This window comes from Pseudorca crassidens, chromosome 16 (genome assembly GCF_039906515.1).
Source record: "Pseudorca crassidens isolate mPseCra1 chromosome 16, mPseCra1.hap1, whole genome shotgun sequence".
NCBI classification, from domain to species: domain Eukaryota; kingdom Metazoa; phylum Chordata; class Mammalia; order Artiodactyla; family Delphinidae; genus Pseudorca; species Pseudorca crassidens.
The window spans coordinates 38670163-38683652 of NC_090311.1; the positions used below are offsets into that span (position 1 = coordinate 38670163).

The following is a 13490-nucleotide window of genomic DNA, read 5'->3' on the forward strand; positions in this document are numbered from 1 at the left end:
CCTCAGACATCTTCAGAGAGTACAGGCTATTGAACCACAGAAAAACTACCCAGTCTTGGTGTTTTTAACCCATCACATCAGTTGTCGACAGTTGGCCTATGGGCCATGAGTGGCTGTGTAGCTTTTCCCACACAGAGTCAGATATCTAGAACTTAGCAATATGTATTTAAAGATGTTTCACACAAAGAATTTAGAACAGCTAGTCCAGAGTGGCTTGGACTAGTGGGAGAATGAGACCCACAGGGAATGACTTTAGGTGGGATGTGGATGAACCTACATGGCTTTCCACCTTTTATAGAATGTGTGGCATTTAAAGCAGTATTCCATTCAAGTTTCTCAGGGTTTTTGTATTTTATTTTTTTGTGGTACGCGGGCCTCTCACTGTTGTGGCCTCTCCCGTTGCAGAGCACAGGCTCCGCATGCGCAGGCTCAGCGGCCATGGCTCACGGGCCCAGCCGCTCCGCGGCATGTGGGATCTTCCCGGACCAGGGCACGAACCCATGTCCCCTGCATCGGCAGGGGGACTCTCAACCACTGCGCCACCAGGGAAGCCCTCTCAGGGTTTTTAAATAGGTATCTCCTTTCAGTTTCAGGTGGATCCAAAGTGGCTTTCATGTCCCAAGCTCTAAACTCAATGCAGACAAGCTGTTTGCTTGGGTTGCCTGTAGCAAACTAAACACCTACATTGTCCTCATCTTTGGTGTCTGATTTTTTCCATTAGCGGAACATCTTTATGGCTTCCATGCATGGGAGTTGGAAACTGGTTTGCTAAGGATCTGAGTTTCTCTCTGGTGGACTGTGTTTCATGACCCACAGTATGGTTGAATATTAAGGAGATCATCTTAAATCAAGAAAACAAAATGCAGACTGAGAATTTATGTTGAACTTTAACGGAAATGATGAGTTTTTTCCTGGTACGTTTCATAAGGTCTGTGTTTTTTTTACCTTATAAATTATGTATCTACAAGTGGAAATAAAAGCAATTCCTGACTCTTTGCCAGGAAAGGGCTATCTTAACCTTGTATAAAGGAAGTAATTTAAGTGGCCAGTTTTTTGGGGGGCTGGTTTGGCAATCCTGGAGTTTAAGCTAAATTTGAAATAGGAGCAATTGTCTGGGATGCATTTGATTTGGTGGAAGACTGTTTTTTGTTTGCTTTAGTTTTAAGAGGCTAAATAGATAAGAATAGGCCTTAGAAATATGAGATGCTCAAAATTTATTAACTACATTCTTCCGGCTGTCAAACTTCAGTTCTGCTTTTGACTTTCAAGCTTTTTTCCCTAGAAGCTCATTAGAAAACAATGCCCGCACGTTTTGCCGCTTCAGAGCCAAGGTCAACTCAAATTAGGTTTCCTGGGGTCTTCCTGATTTTTGTTGTTTTGTTTATATGAGTTTGTTTTCTGGTTTTTATCAAAATTCTTACATGCAAGCTAATAATTTACTGCCCCAGAATATATCATTATGTACTTATACATAATCTGTGCAAGTTCAAATCTTTCACAGAGCTGACTTTTGAATAATTTTATTCTTGTTCTAAGAAGTGTCCTAACCATAGGGATAATTTCTTTAAAGTATATTACTGTTTATATTTCTCTCAGCAGGGACTTTTCCTCAAATCTGTTTCTCTTTAAGCTTTCTAATTTCATGTTTTACCGGTATTTATTGCTAATACTGTAGTCATTTGTATATTTAAATTGTTCTACAGCCATAAATCAGTTGACTCACACCTTGGGCAAAATTAACCCAGGGCTAGGACACAGGCAGCCTGGGCTCCAGCCCCAGCCATGCCCTCACATGGTGGGTGGTGTGGATGAATCTCCAAATCTCAGGAGCCTTGTTTCTCTCACAGATAAATAAAGACCCTCTCAGTCTAGATGATTTCTGTTGTTCTATACAACTGTGTTTTATTTGATTCTAACATTATTGAATGGGCCAGTTATGTTTGAGTATTATTAACCGCAGAGCATTTTTCGTCCAGAGTACATCCAACTAAGGATTCTTTAAGGTCCTCTCTCTGGTTTCCATGTCAGCAGGATAACTCAACTGTTGTCATGATAATCCTAAGCATCCCCACCCTTGTCCTGCTACTGGGACACATCTCTGGCTTCCCATCTCCGTCCTTGAGACCAGTCTTCAGTGTGTGTGGCACACCAGACATGGAAGAGGTAGGAAGAAAGATAGAGCTTGACACACCAAGCAGTGGGTATTAATGAGCTCTCTTTCCCTGGCCTTCATAAAGAAGATTAAACTGTTGCATACAGTCAGAGATCCCTTGTTTCTAGTTATTCGGCTACGGCAGTGTAACAGGTTTATTATTAGGTATGTTGGGAAAATGGATCCTTCTGGTTATGGAATATTCTGTTTAAAAGTGACAACCTCTCATTTTGTGCTTGACTCTTCTGACACTTGACCCCTCTCCCCAACCTCCACCAGGAAGTTTGCTACTTAGGAGTATGTCCAGACCTCCTAGGAATTAAACCTGCCTGATCAGTAATTTCCAAAGGGACATTTTAATTTTACTTTGACTTTAAGAGTCTTGGAGCCTTAAAAAATCAGCCTATTCCTTCTTGCTTCTTTATCTTCTACTTTTTAGAGAAGAATCAGGGGCTGAAACTGTAGAGGATGACTTATTGAGAAATGATATGCCGGAATTTGAGCAACATCTCCTGACAGCAAACCCTTCAGCCAGATGTTCAAGGTGCTAGCAAACATGGGTGCCCGAATTTATGACATTGTGACATTTGGTTCTATCCTTATGCTGTATACAGTTGTCCTTTACTGTTAAACATAAGCTTTGTTTTTTGTACTTAAATTTTTTTTGCGTCCTCTCATTCTTAACATCTCCCCCTCATGTCTATATGTACATATGCTGATATATACATAGGTCCGCATGGGGCTTCCATAACGTCGTGAAGTTGGAAAGCAACAACAATGCCTGTCCTTGACAACTTTTTGATTTTTAAAATTGTAAATAATGTTGTCTCCCCATTTAGAATTGGACTTTCAAGCCACTGACTAGGAAAAATTCCTGGGAAATCTCTGCATTTGTGTCAGACTTCACTGCAAAACAGGTATCCCTTGTTTTAAGAAAGTGTGATTAAAGAATATGTTAAAGGGACAGATTTGGTAGGGACTTTCCATGCATGGCTATATCGTAGCTGACACGATGGCACCCAAATGGGATACAGGTGGCTCAGCGCTATTAGGACGTTGTAAACGCCCACCAAGAAGAAGGCCAAGGAGCAGGGTGGCAGAATTTCCAAGCCAAGAATTTTCTAGCCACTCGAGAAAGCACTATGACTTAGTATGGTGGTCATAGGTACCTCAAACTCAACTTTTCTAAAACCAGATTTGTCATTTTTTTCTTTCAACTTGTTCTTCCTCCTATGTGGGCAGTGACATTTCCTAGAAACCTAGAACTTCTCAGTTCCTTTCATATAAATAGTCACTAAGTTCTGTCCATTCTAATTTCAGATTCATTACCTCTTTCCATTCCTACTTAGTGATGAATAGCGGGTGCTCAGATGGAGGCCCAGTTCCTTAGCCTGAAGCCTAGGGTCCTTCATAATCTGACCCCAGGCTGTTCGACCTCATCTCCAGCTACTCTACTCCACGGTTTTCCTTGAACACTTCAAGCTCATATCACAGTCCATTCTATTCATTGTGTGTGTATCTCCTTCATTGCTACACTTTTAAGTTCCCCAAGGGAAAAGACCAGATCCTTTTTGTCATTCATCTTTATATCCCACTGCCTGATACAGAGTCTGGCACATAGAAAGTGCTTGTTTAAAATTCATTCATTCATTCAACTTGTATTCACTGAGAACCTACTGTGTGCCAGGCACTGTGGTAGACCCTGGGGGTGCTGCAGTGAGCAGAGGCCCCTGATGTTCTCACATCAGCTTGTATTCTGACCAGGGTGTAACAGTCCTGAACAAATGAATATATAATACCAGGCAGTGATAAGAGAAATGGAGGAAAATAAAGCATTCTAAAGGGTTAGAAAGTGTTGGGGATAGTGGGGAGGAGGTGGTATTTTAGATTGGGTGATCAGGAAAGTCCTCTAATGAGGTGACAGTTGAGCAGACACCCGAATCAAATGGGGGTGTACCAAGTAGGTGTTTGGGGCAGGAGCAGTCAAGACAGGAGGCACAGCAAGTACAGAGTCTCTGAGGTTTACCTGGGGAATAGCCACGGGCCTGTGTGGCCAAGCGAGCTGGGAGGAAGCAGTGACACGGGGTCAGGGAGGTATGGATGGCATCGTGGGCTGTGGAAAAAGAGGCAGAATTTTTGTTCCAAGTGTGATGATGTCATTAGGGGAGAATGATGTCAACAGATTGGTATTTTAAAAGAAGCCCTCTGGCTGCCGTTTAGAGAATAGGGAAGCAAGAGTGGAAGGCGGGGGATGGGTGTTAGGATGCCATTACAAATGGTCCAGTTGGAAGATGACCGCGACTTAGACTCACGTTTGGCCAATGAATACATTTTGTGCTGGGCTGTGGGGAAGGGATAAACTTCCTAGAAGCTGTGGCTTCTGTTACATTTAGAACTCCTTAATCTTTTATAAACACAGGGCTGACTTCTGTTACAGTATCTCATACAGGGTTTTGGGGTCTCTCTGTGAATCTCTGAATTTTATTTGAAATTTAATGAGGAATGAACCATAGATTGAGATAGAAATCACTAATTTGAGAGCTCCCTCAACGTTGCTTGAATATATTTTACTTCAGAGCAAAGTCAGGTGATGTGTATATTTGTTTTCTGTCATGGCTGCTTTTAGATCAGATATTTGCCTAAAAGGAGTAGCACAAGTCAGGTGGGGAGTGAGGGTAGATAGTAAAGCGATGAATTAAATATTGCAGGATATATTGATCCACTGGTGGTGTAAAGATTTGAAGAAAAAAGAAAAGGAGCCATTGGGTAGTTGGGATGTGGGGTGGAGTTGAAAGAGCTTTGTGGTTGAGGCATTTGGGGCATGGAGTAGAACATTCTGGCATAAACAGTTGTATAGAGTTATGGAGAGAGTGGTAGAATGGTCACCAAGTAGGTTCTTTGAAAACTGATCTCATACCAAAAGGAAAGGAACTAGAGAAGGAAGTGCTGTTGGCAGATCCTGCTTAAGACTTGACATCTCTATTCGGAACTGTTTCTGGGGGCTTCCTTGATCCCGAAGGAAGGAACAGATACGGTTTTCCAGTGTGGCTTTCCCAGGATTACACTCTGAGAGTACTGCAGTGGATTTTTAGGTGTTTGGCAGCAGTACGTTTTTTATGTTGGGAGACCGCTTTGGAAAAGACTTACTTTGTATTTTACCCTTTGGTAAATGCCCTGGGTTTGGAGGCCTTATCTGTTGGGAGGGTGTCTGCCAACAGAAGAAGGTTTATCTACAGTATTTGCCTCTCTCCTGTGAATGGAATGTAATTTCCAAGGACAGAAGCCTTGTGCTGATTGGCAACTGCTGCTGTCAGGTGCTAATTTGATTTTTTTGTTTGTTTCTTTTGTGTCTTATTCAACAGGCTAGACTCTCCACTAACATTTATCTTTCATTTTACCCCAGTTTGATTCCATCAGTGTTTCTTTTCACATTAAGTTGATTGGATCAAAGTACTTATCTCTTTCCTCTTCTACTCCCCAAGGTAGTTTATGACCACAGTTACTGTCAACCTTTTTTCAATTGTTTTTAAGTCTCTGATGGTTGTGACTAAGTTACGTTCTTAAAAGCTGTTGATGTAGAGCATTTGAGATGAAGCAGGTCCCTTCAATAGAGTTTATTTTCCAAGTTCCAGAAGAGCCTTTTTTTTAAGGCTGTTTCACTTCATTAGAAATCGACGGTACATTGTGGGCCACTAGGCTAGGCTGGTCTCTAATGGAACTTCAGGGCATCTTTACATTTAGTAATTTGTCAAGAATTATTGAAGACTGGTGCTAGGGATGTAGCAGTGAGCAAAACAAAGCTACATAGAGGTTATCTCCTGGGGAATTTTTGTTTGTTTTCACAGTAACATCTCAGGTTTTTAAAGTGTGTGTTGTCCAGACTCTATCCTAAAGTATAAAACTCATGAGGACAAAAATTCCCTCATGTTATTGCTTTGGGGGCATCTAGCACATTATTTAATTGGCTGACAGACGGTCATATTCCTCTCCAGCCATAAAGCAAGTTACGAGCTCATGGATCGTCCCTTCCCTTCCTCTCTCTCTACACATGTACCTGCATCTATTATATACTTACTCAAAGTCTGTTTTTTTCTGCTTCTTTTCATCCATGTTGTCAAAAATCATTATTGCCCTGTTTAAACGGCAGATTCCAAACATTTGAGTAACGAGAATTTTTTTTTTTTTACGTGCACTGTCATTTCATCCAATCAACTCTTTAAGCAGTGTGTTCTCTTGTCTCAGTGAAGATACCTGAGACACAGAAAAGCTGTTGACTTGCCCGAGATGCCACACAGAATATTTTGAGGATTGAAGGCTTTTCAGTATAAATCCAGCCTCATAGTGTCCTGGTATAATAGGCATCTGTCCTCTGGAAATGTGTTTTCTTAACAGATAGAGTAGCATAGATTCAACATGCAGAGGACAGATAGAATGAAAACAGATCAGTCCTGTGTTGGATAATAAGGTTTATGTGTCATAGACCATCCAGGAGACATTCATACTTGCCCCAGGGTGGACCTGCCAAACCTGAAAGCTATCCCAACTTGGCTGTTCCACAGTAGTTTGTAGAAAGCGTACTGAGTTCTGTCCTACTTGACTGCTGTCCTGTGACCTTCTAGGTGTGGTGTGGCATGGGCCCTACTCACCATGCGTCTGGGAAATGCCCTCTGCGTCCATGCAGTCACGCTTTTCCACTGAAGACTGCTGACCAGGCGCGCCCAACCTTAGACTTTTTCTTGCTGTTTCTAGCAAGTTTTCTCCCCTTGATTCTGACCCTGGGCAGCAGAGCCCGGGGTTAAGATCCTGTTTTCCTTCCTGAGGCCTTCCCTGTCCCATTATCTTCCCGTGTAATCTGGGTGTCCTAGGCTTTTGCAGGCCTCTGCTCGCCCTCCTTGGAGTGGGGAAGGACAGTCACTCTAGGCACTAGATTCGGTTCCAGGCTCTACCTCACTTCTCATTCTCACTTTGTTAGCTCACAGATGGTCTTACCAGCTTTCACCTCTTCTAATTTTTACCAGTTTAGGTCTCAAGACCTAAATACTAGTCTAAACCCTAGGAATTGTAGGGAAACTAAATTCAGTAATTCCAGCAATTTAGGTTTTAAGTTAACATAAATATTATAAGAGGCTTTTTAAACTGAGACTTAGGATAAAAGGGAGAGAAAGCACAAAAAAAAATTGCTGCAATAAGTTAGTTTTCATGAGTTAATTTTTATTTATGACATTAAAGGAAAAACTAAGTAGTGTATCTTGCCTGTAGGCCAATTAGAAGATAAACAAAAAGAAAAAAAATTTACTTATGTTGCCTGAGATAAATAATGCTAACATCTGGTTTCATATTCCTTTTCATATTTTTCTGTATGCTCATATAGGTGTAATCTACATATGTGTGTATTTTTAAGTAGTATCACATTTGCCTTGTATTTTACAGTGTTCCCAGGGATCCTCTCTTTCCGTCTTCTCTTAAAAAACCACCAGGGATGTCTGTCTAAGTATTCATGCTCTTATTTAGAAGTCATCACATATGTCCCCCCTCAACCTGTTTGTATCATGGTAATGGTAGTTAAGCATTCAGTTATACTGTAAATCTTACTGGTTTGTGATCATCTTATCCCTACAGCCACCTACTAACTGAGGTGAATTTGGTCAAATCACTTAACTACTTATAGTAGCGTTGTTTCCTCACTACAAAATGGGGACAATAAAATAGTGTCTTATGTCAACGTTGTTGTGTGGATGGAGTCAGATAATGTGTATAAAACACTTAACTGAGTCCTTGGCGTCCTCCTGGTTCCCAAGCCTGCCCCGCCCCCGTCCCCATCTTAGTAAATGGCATCTCTGTCCTGCCCCATTCTCAGGCCAAACGCCTCGGTTTTGTTGTTGGTATTTGCTTCCACCCCACATCTGGTCTGTTAATCCCACCACTTCTCGCCACCTCTGTTGTTGCCCTGGGTCTAACCAGCGTCATCTCTTACCTGGGTTGTTGCAGGAGCTTCCTACTGGTCTCTCTGTTTCCATTCTTGTTTCCCTTAAGTCACTTGTCAACTCGGCAGACAGAATGTGTCACTGTACAGTAAGCTGGTGTATGTCACTCTTCTCCCACTTCATACAGTTTTGTTTTGTTTTTTTAATAATTAGTTTCAGTTTTACTTTTTCTTAAATTTTATTTATTTTTGGCTGCGTTGGGTCTTTGTTGCTGCGCGCAGGCTTTCTCTAGTTGTGGCGAGCGGGGGCTACTCTTCGTTGCAATGCGCGGGCTTCTCATTGCCGTGGCTTCTCGTTGCGGAGCAGGGCTCTAGGCGCGTGGGCTTCAGTAGTTGTGGCTCGCAGGCTCTAGAGCGTAGGCTCAGTAGTTGTGGCTCACAGGCTTAGTTGCTCCATGGCATGTGGGATCTTCCCGGATCAGGGCTCGAACCTGTTTCACCTGCATTGGCAGGTGGGTTCTTAACCACTGTGCCACCAGGGAAGTCCCCTCATACAGTTTTTAGGTCAGAGGTCCTTATGGTGACCAAGGAGGTCCCTCCAGACCTCGTGTCCTCATGCACTCTGCTCCCTGACCCCTCTGCCAACACCCACACATACTAGCCTCTGTTTGGAATCTTCTTCCCCAGATGTCCTCATGGTTAACCCTCTCATATACAGGGACACCATCCCTGATCAACTTAGCCCCAAATTGTAACCTCCCATCCTCCAATGACACTTTTGCTTCATTTTAGCCTTTAGCATTTACCTAACATACTGTATATCATCTATCTTGTTTATTGCCTGCCTCTGCCCCTAGAATATAAGTACCACAGGGCAGGCTTTTTGTCCATTCTGTTCACTGCTGTATTTCCAGTGCCCAGAATAATGCCTAACATATATATATATATATATATATATATATATTTGTTATGAGAATACATAAATAATAATAGCAGCAGCTAACATTAATTGAGTATTGCACTATGATGATTACTGTGCCTAGAATTCAGTAAATGTTAGCCATTGCTGGTGAAGTATGTGCTTATTATGTTTTTAGAATCCAACCCCCTGTTAAAAAGAAAATGTTACTTTTAAGGGTAATCCTTTAGCTTAAGAGCAAACATTCATTGTTGAGTTCTGCCCGCTGTGACTGAACAAGCCTTAAGAATGTGATTCAAGGTAAGTTTTGATGAAGGGAAGGAATGGAGAAAGATCTGTATACATATACGTATTTGTGTTATGTGTACACATACATATTTGTATTATATATACACACACATATGTATATATGCACACATACTATTTTTGTTAATAGCCTAAAATACTAACAAGAAATGTAACTTCTTTTGTTTGGTACTTACATATGCAGCAGTTTCTGGAGGATACTTGATTTTAACTCTTCATAACTCAAGTAGATCATATTGATGTCTTTCATATCTTATAGCGTAACATTTTTTCTTTATGTTACAATCTATATTTAACTCAGGAAATAATATTTTTTAAAAAAAGATGGCTTAAGTGGGGACAATTTTATAATATGATCTGTTCTTTGTAAATTCCCTAAACTAGTATGGATCATTTCCTGAACTTAATTCTTGCGTTATATTGCAGACCTTTTACATGGGACTTAGAAAAAAATATAAGCCACTACCTTTTTTTTTTTTTTTTTCCTTTTAACTTGACAATTTCATTAGTGAAAAGAGGAACTAATTAAAAATCTGGAGACCTGGGTTTTGTTGTGGCTGTCTCATTGACTGACGCTCTGGCCCCAGGCTAGTACTTAAACTCTTTACATCTTACTTTTTCCTTCTGTAAAATAGTATATGCTAAACAGGAATGTGGTTAACATAGTTAATACCAAAGATGCAGAACTCTCTTTGAGTTGGATTTTTTTAAGGCAAAGAGGCACCGTGCGTGTACAGACACATTTCCGGGCCGGGTACGTGGGTCCCTCTCGTTCTCCTGATTCATGAACTGCCATCCTCCTGTGTGCACACCCTGGAAGTACTAGGCGAGTCTGGATCTCCCGGGAGAGCATATGTTTTTACTTTTCTGTTTACTCTACAGCATTTATTCCTTCCTTTTTGTTTTACAACCCTTTCCTTGGGATTTTCCTTCTTAAAGTACCGAATTAAGCCCTGGGTTTTCATGATTCACCATCTGGAGCAGTTGAGACTCCTGTGATGGGTAGAAAGCCCAGACAGGGCAATGAGGAGACGGGGGAGGCAAGGGAGGAAGATGGTAGGACTCACAGTCCTTACTTGGATGAATGCTGCCATCTTGGCAGGTGTCATCACTTAAAATATAAGTGCAGAAATGATGCAAGGTGAAGGATTGGTGAGCGTCAGCAGAGGTTCATTCTGGCAGATAAATTAAAGAGTTTAAAGGACAAACATTTGTGGGAAGAAGCAGGGAAGCACTGTCAGAGGGAGTAAAAAGTGAAGCTGTTAAGCACAGAACTGCAGGTGTTGCCCATATTACCGGTACCATCATGAGTCTCACTGGGACGAAAACATAAGTAAGGAGCAGCTTTCTTTAAGAGCTTTTCCTCTAACAGAAGGAACGAGGGCCTCTGTTGGTAATGGTGATGCCAATCTTACTATTAAAAATACCGTAAAATACAAAACAAGTTCTGAAGTGATTTGGAGGATGAGGTAGCTCTGCCCAGTTGGGAACATGTAGGAGGCTTCATGCAGAGGTGGTATTTGAGGTAGTGGATAGAGTAACAGGAGAGGCCAGGGAAAGAGATTTGCTGGCAAAAGCAAGAAACTAGGGTTTTAGGGAACGGATGAGTGGGGCTCGTTTTGCCCAGGGCAGTGGAATTCAGGTCTGCAAGATAAAACAGTTAAGGTAGCTTGGGGTCATGTTGAGAAGTTGGCGTAATCCAGGGAATCCACGGACTAGTAGCAAGGAACTAAAGGGAGGAAAACAGATTTAAGAAACTCTTTGGAGGTAGCTTCAGCAGAATGTGGGAGTGGGAGTGGGAGGCCGTGAAGAAAGTAAAATGGAGGCCGGCACCAGGCACCTTCTTTAGAGCAGGTGGCCTCTCAGAGACCTGAGTGACAGGCATGTTCCAGGGGTCCAGGCAGAGGGAATGGCTGGCACAGAGATCCTACCTAAGGCAGGAGGGACTTGGGGTGATGTGTTCAGTTGCACGAAGGGCATCGGACTGGAGTTGAGGAATGGCGGGGAGAGTAGTGGGAGGTGAGCTTAGAGAGAGGCAGGCCAGATCATCCAGGGCCTCACGGGCTTGGCAAAGGATTTGGATTTTATTCAAAATATATCTGGCAACTACTGGAGGGTTTTAAAGGACATACTCTGTGTAACTGTTTCAAACAAAGGATGATTCTGGCTGCTCTTTGTAGAAAGGATTTTAGGGAGGCACAAGTGGAATTAGGGACACTAGGTCAAAGGTCATAGTGGAAGTTCAGGCGAGATAGAATGTTGAGAAACGGATGACATTTCAGAATGACTGACCAAACACTGGGGGGGACGTAAAGCATATCTAACTGGGCACGGACTGTGCAAACGATAATGAAGAATGGACAGTTTCCTTCTGGATACCTAGAAGGATTTTTTTCAGTACTTTAATAACTAACATGGTTATCATTAAATAACTGTCAGAAGTGCTTATTTTGTAGAGGTCTGGGTCAATACGAAATATGACATAAAACACTAAGTGAAAAACCTGAGTTAAGTGGATTTTGATATGTAGCTTAAATGTGATCGGATGTTGGCTCATCGATTGGTACGCAACAGTGTAGTCTCAAAATGAAATTGGGCTTTCTTACACAATTTGAAGCCATTTCCTGAATCTTTTTGTCTTGTGTAATGTATTTATATTTCACCTTAGACTCTCTGAAACTGCTATTTCCCCATCTGTAAAATAAGGATCATAGCCTTGCATTGCAGGTTATTTTAAGAATTAAATGACACAGAGCTTGGCGTAGAGGAGGAATTTGGCAAAACCCTAGTTACTGTTAATAACAGTCTGGGGAAATTCCTCAGTAGCATTTCTCTGAATCATTAAGAAAGATACCGTTTTGCTGGCGAGGAAGCCAATTTCCAAAGAAGTTAATTGAGATGATTCAAATCATCACGCGAGCCTTTGCTAAAGGTAGAGCCAGCATCTGTGTGAAGATAAGCTGGAGACGCCTTGTCCCTGTGGCATATACTGGAGGGACCTGAACTGCGCACTGGCCTCCGTGATTGCTCCAGAGATGTGGGCCTCCCTGATCCTGGTCCAGATACATGTGCTGTCCCCCGTGTTTATCGCCTCCTACTTTGGGATTGTTGCTTAGTTCCACTGCTATGTCTCAGGACCTGTTTGTTTCAAGAGCTGGCAGAGCAGGTCTGAACACTGAAAGAATTGTGCGTCTTCTGGCTACAGCTCAGAAAGAGACAACTTGCGGGAAACAAAAGAACTTCCCAGTATTTTAATTTTACTTTCCAGTATATTCATTTCTTTCATCGTTTTTTCTTTAGAATTTTAGACCATTGTATCAAATGCCAGAAACAAAGCAGTACTGCTGTTTTAAGCCTGTATTTGGTAGTAATTAATCAGGTTCTGTGTACTTTTTCCTCCTTAAGTAGGGATAGTAAAATGTTTAATAAAGTTATCCTGGACCTAACATAACATACCATTCTAACAAGTCTTAATGATTATCTATAAAATATTAACACTTTTATTCATATTTCCTTATCGAATTTAACAATAATGAAGAATGGACAGTTTCCTTCCTCTTGCATTATATTGCAGACCTTTTACATGGGACTTAGAAAAAAATATAAGCCACTAAGCCACTACCTTTCTTTTTTTTTAATTTAACAATGTTTTTCTTTTCTGTCAGAGCAAGTAGTAATGAGCCTGTTACTCAAATACTTGAGAGAAGAATAATCGTGACCAAGTACAAGCGTCTGTGACGTGATAGTCATTGCAGAGTGCAAGCAGATAGGAAACAGGCTTCTTTCCAACGTGAAAGGAGAGATGTATCCCATGTGAGAAGAACAGCATTGTGGTTTTGAGAATTATAATGTGCACATTGTCCTTGGCATTTGCTTAATCTCTGGAAATACCTCATTAGTGTTTCCTCTGTGGCTTTTTTGTTGTCTTGTTACATTTTTAACTACTTTAAACCTTTTTTCTTTAAAGCACATCTTGAACTTTTAAACTTAAGTAAGAAAGAATTCTAATGTGTGAAATTGTTTGATTAAGGAAAAATACCTTAACAGGATACAAGTTTTTGAAACACTTTTATATCCTGCTTTTTAAAGTTTATGGTAGGAGATTCTTGTTTAAAATTATACATTGAAGATATTCTAAGCTTACTTTCAAAAAGATTAATACCAAAGATCAGAAGATTCTTATTAATAGT

At 41.2% G+C, this 13490-nt stretch overlaps 1 protein-coding gene across 14 annotated transcripts in view; it reads left to right on the top strand.

The window, feature by feature from the left end:
- The window catches only part of SGMS1 (sphingomyelin synthase 1), a 290636-nt gene that overhangs the window by 253188 nt on the left and 23958 nt on the right, over positions 1-13490 (top strand). The window lies entirely within an intron of this gene.